The sequence below is a fragment of the Serinus canaria genome, chromosome 5, assembly GCF_022539315.1.
Source record: "Serinus canaria isolate serCan28SL12 chromosome 5, serCan2020, whole genome shotgun sequence".
Lineage (NCBI taxonomy): Eukaryota > Metazoa > Chordata > Aves > Passeriformes > Fringillidae > Serinus > Serinus canaria.
The window spans coordinates 38723116-38731041 of NC_066319.1; positions in this window are offsets into that span (position 1 = coordinate 38723116).

Sequence of the window (7926 nt, forward strand, 5' to 3'; positions counted from 1 at the left end):
GTCAGCTGGATCTCAGCTACATCTGCATCTTGCAAAGGTTACAAGTGAATGTCACCTTAACTACATCTGCATTGCATTAAAGTAAAAAGTCCCAATTACTGAACGAAAAAACAGAAGGGAATCGTTCAGATTTAAAGTAGCTCCTGCAGGGCAGGATTGTCATAAAAACTGGGGCATAAGATCTGTGAGTTGGCCAATGGCAGAATTTAGTCTAAAAATAATAAATGGATAGATGTACAAAAAAAAAATACTCTTGAATTCTAATTAAGGGCTAATGTTGTATACTACCAAAAACTTTGGCAAAAGGCCCAACTGACAAAGTAAGGAGCAGCTAATGAATTAAAATGGAAAAAAAAAATCCAAAAAGCAGAAAAAAAAAGACAGGCAGCAAAGGAGGACTATAAAGTATTGCTTAGGCAGTCAGGGATGGTGTCAGTAAAGACAGAGCCCAGCTGAAGCTCAAGCCGCCCAGGGGCATAAAAGGAAAAAGGAAAAGAATCCTGTAAGCAGCCCTGTAGCAAACTGAGGTTCAAAGGAAATGTGAAACTGGTGTTTAACAGGGAAATAAGGAAAGACTTTTTTTGCCTCAGTCTTCAAAACATTTCCAGACCTCCATACACAAGTGCAGTTTGAGGAATGAGGAAACACACAAGTGAGAGAGTTAAGGACTATTTGGAGACCAATCCAACCTCCTGACACCCTCCCAGGGGTATCGGCTGCTCCCAACCTTGCGTCCTCAGTGACCTTGCTAAGAAGGCGTTTGCTCCTTCATCCAAGTTAAACAGTGCAGGGCCCACTGTTGAACCCTTTGGGATGCCAAGGTTAGTGACAGGTCTCCAACTAGGCTCTAGTTTTGCCTGCTTCATGCCATAGGACAGCTCCCAAATGAGTATTCTGTAGGGATGCTTAACTGTACAAGACATAGGACAGTGACTAGGTGTGATGGTCCTCTTGTTTTATGAACTAATAATTCTTTATGTATTATTCCATGGGGTTTTGTTCCCAAAAATGAACCTGGAGTTACCCAAAGCATTCAATCAATCCTAAAAATCCTAACTTAAGAAGTTTTCTTCAGGCCATTTTACACCTTCTAGATAATATTTTTATATTAGTTCCAGTTGATTAAACATTTTGGGCAAGACTGTGATCAGCCTCTAGACACAACACATCTCATTTCCTTCAGTGAATCACAGCCTGTTTTCCCCTTTTCACAGATATAAAAAACAAAAATATGCTCACAAATCAGTGTCTGTGTATTCAGTTTCTTCTCATTTTGTATATGTGTTAGAATATAAGGATGAAAAAACAGGATCATTGAGCTGAATTTCCTCTCTTGTGTTTATTTGTGCATGTCTCAAAAGTTCACCTTTATAAAAGAATATGCTATGTTACACCTAGGAGAATTTCAGGTTTACATCAGTTGGTTTTTTTACTCTGTTTATATTATTTCTTAATACAATGTCAAAAATCTTTATGACAGGTTGTTTCCTTTAAAGTGTTGTCATTTTTTTCGTAAAAGTTCAAACTTTAAAAAGAAATAAAGAAAGAAAGAAAATATTCCTGTGCTTTTCTAAGTGAATGTGAATTCAACTGAAATTCTACACTGATTGGATCCACACTTTTATGAATGTGTCCTGGTTTCAGGTAAGATAAATATATTTCTTCTTAGTAGCTGGTACAATGTTGTGTTTTGCATTTTGTATGAGAATATTATTTAATAGTACACTGATGTTTTAGATGCTGCTAAGTAGTGCTTAGCCAAAGTCATGGACATTTCCTAGTGCACAAGAAGCCAGGAGGGAGCCCAGCCAGGACAGCTGACTGAACTGGCCAAAGTGATGTTCCATACCATAGAATGCCATGCCCAGTATATAAACTGGGGGAAACTGGCCAGGAGCTGCCAATTGGTGCTCAGGGATGAACTGGACATCAGTCAGCAGGAGGTGAGCAACTGCATTGTGCATCACTTACTGTTCTTGGGTTTTATTCCTTTCTCTCCTCCTCCTTTTCATGACTATTATTATTGTTGTTAGTGGTTAAAGGAAGATGTTGTATTGTGAGGCAAGTACCAGCACTTAATGCTAAAGATAAGCCCTGTCATTTGCATTCTGTGTTTTTGTAGGACTGCGGGAGCAGGGCAACTTTCATTTTATTTCTTTTCAATCATTAAACTGTTCTTATCTCAAACCATGGGTTCTTTTTCCAATGGGTTTTCTTTTTCCAATTCTCCCTCCTATCACACCAGAGGCAGGGTGGGCAGTAAGCAAGCTGCTGAGTGGTACTCAGTTGTTGACTGGAGCTAAACCACAGCAGGATGTAAAAGAGGATCAATCTAAGAGACTCGATTACACCAGTAACTAACTGGAACAAGAATCAGAGCAGAAGCTTCATGTATCTACTGCCGTCTGGAGGTTTGCTCAAGGTAATACAGTGATGGAAGTACTCCCACTCACTTGGAAGCTGCAAATTCATATTACTGTTTCCTCTGCAGTTGGTCTGCTACTGCAATCCTACAAAAACATGGAATAGCAGCCAGAGTGCGGTGGAAAGGGCTTAGCTGCTAGCATTAAGTACTGACACTCATCTCAGAAGAGAACATTTTCTTTTAACCAAAGCTCTGATCCTGCAGGAGATTAGCACACACATTTGATCTGCACACAGAGCAAAGCAACCACTTATTCCATTGGGATCAAAGCTGCAAAATCAAATTATTCCATTCCTTTGTGAAACTGGAGGCAGAAGCTGTAAAAGTATTCTCTGCTTCTTGCAAGGACACGGGAACTGTCAATTGCAATGGGCAACACAGATTTCAAGTATGACATCTTTCTGAAATATAGTTCTCTCAGCAAATGAAATGGTTGCATCTAAGATTAAGAAGTTGCAGAAACCTGACTAAAACAGATGTCCTATTTGTTCTGTTCAACTTAATTCCAAGTTATTTCAAGCTCTGCTTTGAATGGCATTACCAAATATAGCAACTCAGAAAATAAATCCAGACTTATTTATATACATTACTTAACTAGGACAAAGTATAATTTTTCATACTGATGCAATTGGCCCACTCTGCAGACCTGTCACTTCATGTATTTAAGATACTCACACTTAGAGAACAATTTAATTTTTTCTTTAATCTGCTTTCAGTCTACTTATTAAGATGGATTAAATCTTGAAAGCATCCTGCACATGTTTTCTTTTCAGTTAAAATCATCTCTCAAAAAATACTCCCTGTGTGTTTATACACGTAGCTTTGCACCATGCCAAAAAGAGCATAGGAAGCAGAGAGATTTTGTCCACCTCCTGCAGTTTGTGGGACTATTTCCATTTGGGCTACAATTATGTTGGATACCAGGTGCCTGTGCCAGGACTTGTCTTTAAGCTTGTAAATTTTCAACTCCTTTTCAAGTCAAAAAGAGCCCTCTGCACCCAAAAAGATCCTGGGTAACCAGCTGCAGGTGGGCCAGCTTGAACAGGCTGGACAAGAAGGTCCTTTCCAGAGGTCCTTTCCAATCTTCACCTTCCTGCAATTCTGTGAAAAGTAGCACATACAGTAAAAGGACACTCTACCCTGCAGCAGTTCACATCTAATTACCAAATCCATCCATTTTCTACAGTTACCTATCAGGATTGTATTCTCCCTTTCTCAAGGAAAATTCTTTCATATCCCCTAGCCAGAAAGAGGATATGAGGTTAGTAAGTCATTTAATCACTTTGATCTGGAAGCTGCAGGCATCAGTTTGTGCACCTGTGACCAAAAGTATCCTGGCAACATGCAACACATCTCATAAGTACAAAGTAAATCAATTTCAGGTATTCACAAAGGAAAGGAAGTAACAGCAGAACATTTATGCACTAAAATTTCAGCATAACCATCTATTTTATTGTAGTCAGCCAAATTATAAAAATAGCAATCACAGTGTACTTGGCTCAATTTGCTTTTGATGGGCCAAAATTCAGAAAACAGAATTAAGAACTTTTTGCCATGAACATACTGTATAACCTATTCTGCAAGGGCTGCAGTAGTCTGTTCCACCACCCATTCACGGCACAGCTGTGCTTCTGGGGCCTTTCTGCCTTCCTTGGAAACAGCCACTAACAACTGCTTGCTCTAGGATGCCAAACTGGTGCTCATAATCAAATGAAAGCTCCAGGGTGTCTTGCTAGCATTTCACATTAAATTGGCTTCCTGATTGGAACATAGCAAGGATTTTTCTGCTCTGGTTAGATTGGCAGGGACCTCCAAGGTACTTCATTTCACATGGCTAACTTGTTCCATCACCTGGGCATTTCACTTAAAATTCTTTGCTATTGCAGAGAATCCTAGACACATGCTTTCAATCTCAGCTGCTTTTTCTGCCATATCACAGAGCAAATTTTATCTTACATTTTTGTGAGAGAAGTTAGCTTTTCAATAGATGGTAAAATATCCTTTGTGGCTGACATATCATTCACAGAGGAAACAGCAAAACATTGACCCACCTGAGCAAAGTCTCTGTTACGCAAGTATGGCTGTGGGGACTAAGCTGATGGCAATCTCTCTTTCCAGCCCCATCTGCACTCCAGTGACAAACTGCTGGATGTTCTGCAAATGGTTTTAACTCCAAGGAGACTGTGACAAAACCCTCAGTTTCTAAATGACAAAATACACATTCTTCAGAGTTCTGCAGTAAGTTAACTTTCTCATTTCTGCTTTTACAGGGCCAAAAACAGAGAACAGTTCTATTGTCTGGTTCAATGCCATCATTTAAAGGGCGTCATCTCCATTTACCTCCTCCTCTAGCAGATAAGTGGGAGCAAGTCTGAAATGAGAAGTTAAATCCCTTGTGCTCAAGCACTGCTCACCCCACGTCTGGGCTATTTTCCCCCTCAGTGCAGTGTGTAAAACTAGAGTGGAAGGAAACATCACAGCAACTTGTATGGGAAGGTTACATTTTGATCCTAAGTAGACTGGCAGCATTGCCTGAAACCATGAGCCCTGAAACCAATAGCCACAGCTTGGCCCTTGAGAGCCAGCTTGGCCAGCTGTTAGTACCTCCCCTTGCAGTTTGTCTCTCACATCTGCTCTTGGACAAACGAGTGTCAGCAGTTGGGCTTCACACAGACAGCAACTAGGGTAGCAAGAAGAGACCTGAGGGTTGTTCACTGCTCTTTTGGCCATTTCACACCACAAGTAGTGTTCTGCCCACCTATAAACTTCCTGTGAGTTTTCCAGAAAAGTTCATGTCCTTTTTAAAAACAGGGCTAACAAAAGTACACCCAAGGATGAATAAAGACCAGCAGTGCCATAAAATCCTTACACAAGTACTTCATTAGCCAGGTGTGATTTGTTTGCAGATTAGGATAGCTCAGTTTAAACTGTTCATGTTTCAACTGGTAATGCAAGCTACCTTGTTATGATGACATATCTAGCAGGAAGAAACACAATAAAAAAGGAAAAAACAATCTCTCTCCCATGGAAGCACTTGCTTCAGGTCACAGAGGATAGGGCCTTAAAATGTTCACAACAATTCAGAGCCAAGACTCAAATATCTGTGCTGCTACAGAAAACAGCAAAATCAACACCAGCTCATGGTATGCACCTGAAAAGGAGCTCACACTCGAATGCTAAAAACATAAACTCTTCTTTGGTACTTATCCAATGCAAGGGCTACTTCATACCAATCTAGCGCCACCTAAGCTTGTCTGGGTCTCTGCTTCACTTCAGTTTTTCACACATGGCTATGCTCCCTTGCTAAATTTTTACTAATAACCTTAGAAAAGCAATGCAGTTCCATCAGCTATCTGTAGACTATGAACTCTGGTACATGAGTCACTGGCATGTCTTCTGAGGTTGAAAGGCTGGTAACCACAAAAAGGTGAGTTCTAACCCAGAAGGAAGTGCATGTTCAGGGAGTTCAGAAGCTGTCCCAATTTTATTTTGGGACACTTCAAACAACCATTATGTTTGCAAGTTATCCTGATCACATAATTTATACACATACTTTGAAAGTGGTAAGTCCCTTGAGTGGTTGTTTGTTCCCAGTATTCAGAAAGTGAGACTATGACAGGGCTGCCATTCCTGGACTTTGTAAGATACACGTTCTTTTTCTAGTAAGGTATACTGGTATATTGGTCTTTGCCCATTCTCTAGCCAAAGAAACATTCCCTAAATGTGAACAGTTCTAATGCATTCATTAGAATGCATCAGATCTGCAGATCATGGCATAACATACATATTTCTCCCCAAGAAAGCCAAAGAACAGCCTACTTCTTGTTCCACACACATTAGCCAACAAGCAAAGTCTTACCTGCTTCATGGCAAGTGTACCACATAGCTGGATACCTCCAGGCAGTCATAGAAAAGGATGGAAGGACACACAAAATGGACAATCTGTAGGAGCTGGGGACAGCCTCCCTTATTGAAGTATGTGGGGATTATTTTGCTTCATTTTTTCTAAAATCAATGTATGGACATTGATTAAATTGTTTATCTTTTAGCATTGCAGTTCTTCCTTCAGACAAAAGCTTACACTATTAGGAACAATCTGCTATTTTAAACAAGATTTTAGATTAAATTCAGAGCAGAGCAACAGCTTCATTAATTTTTCCATCTGTTCTGTTCAGGCTTGTTGGCTTTCATGTAACATTTAACTTTTGTATGAACACAAAATGCCAAAAGCTAAACTGAGCTCAATTCTATTGTGCTTCACAATCTTACAGAAGGTAATCTAATAATTTGCCTTAGATCTGGTTGAATAGGATAGGCTTCTCATCACTATTCACCAACTATTCTGTTTAGCCAAGGAGAAGAGGGAACATTGAGAAATGCAAATTCCCTAACACTGATGGCAGCCATAGGACCACTCATTGATGTCACAGTTCCACACACCAAGATGTGAAGTGCTAGGAATTTAACAGTATTTTATTTCTAGGTAAATCCACATGCCTTTAAGCAACTTAACTTCAGCTTTTGGCTGACCTTGTTAAATCTGTGTCTAAACCTGGGAGGAATTATCCCATCCAAGCAGCAGAAGACAGTCTACAGTTAACAATCCAGTACTTTTTCCTCTGGAAGAGGAAAACAAACTATTAACGGTTGATATTAAAAACAAAAACAAAAAAAAAAACAGAAAATACAAAACTCTAGAGTAGCTAAAAAAAAACCAGCCCTAGACTCGAAAAAAAAAAAAATCCTGAAGCTGTATGGCAACAGGCAACAGATTAAGTTACTGTCAAGTATTTCCAAAGGTTCTTAACACACTGATTGCACCAGGCCCAGTCCTGTGAAGCAGGAGCAGCCAAGAGCGAAGCCAGGACATTTATCAGAAAGAGCTCTGAGTCAGCAAGAAACCAAACAGCTGAGACTTGATGACTTGCTAGTGAAAGAACAGAGCACTGTTCTTTCAGAGCACAGTCAAAGATGTTCTGACCTTCTTTCCAGCACACTTAAATCTATGTGGATGGCAATGATTCTGGTTTTGAGGTCCAGTCAGAAATACTTCAGAGTTTAAAGGTTTTCATACATATTAAATTATCATCCACATTTTAGATTATGGCTTCTATTGCTCTAAATGGCTTGTTTCAAAATCATTAACTACTATTTCTCTTCCTGAATGAAGAGTAGCTCTCACACTTACAAGAGGTAATCTTTTAGACACTGATAATAGGAGCTTTGTGTTGTGGGCTGATCTAAACACATTAATGGCATATCCATATATATATGTATGTATGTATGTCACAGTCCATAATAAAAGTACCTTATAGACCAGGCACTATGTGCTTTTCTATATGTCCTAACACCAGACACAAGAACATCAAAGAACAGGAACAGCTGCTATATTGCTGTGAGCTCCATCTGATTTTATCATCCTGGCAAAATTTTAACTTCAGAATCTTCCATGTTGCTCTCTGAGACAAATGTATTTCCCAGATGGCAATGCTTCAGTTTTA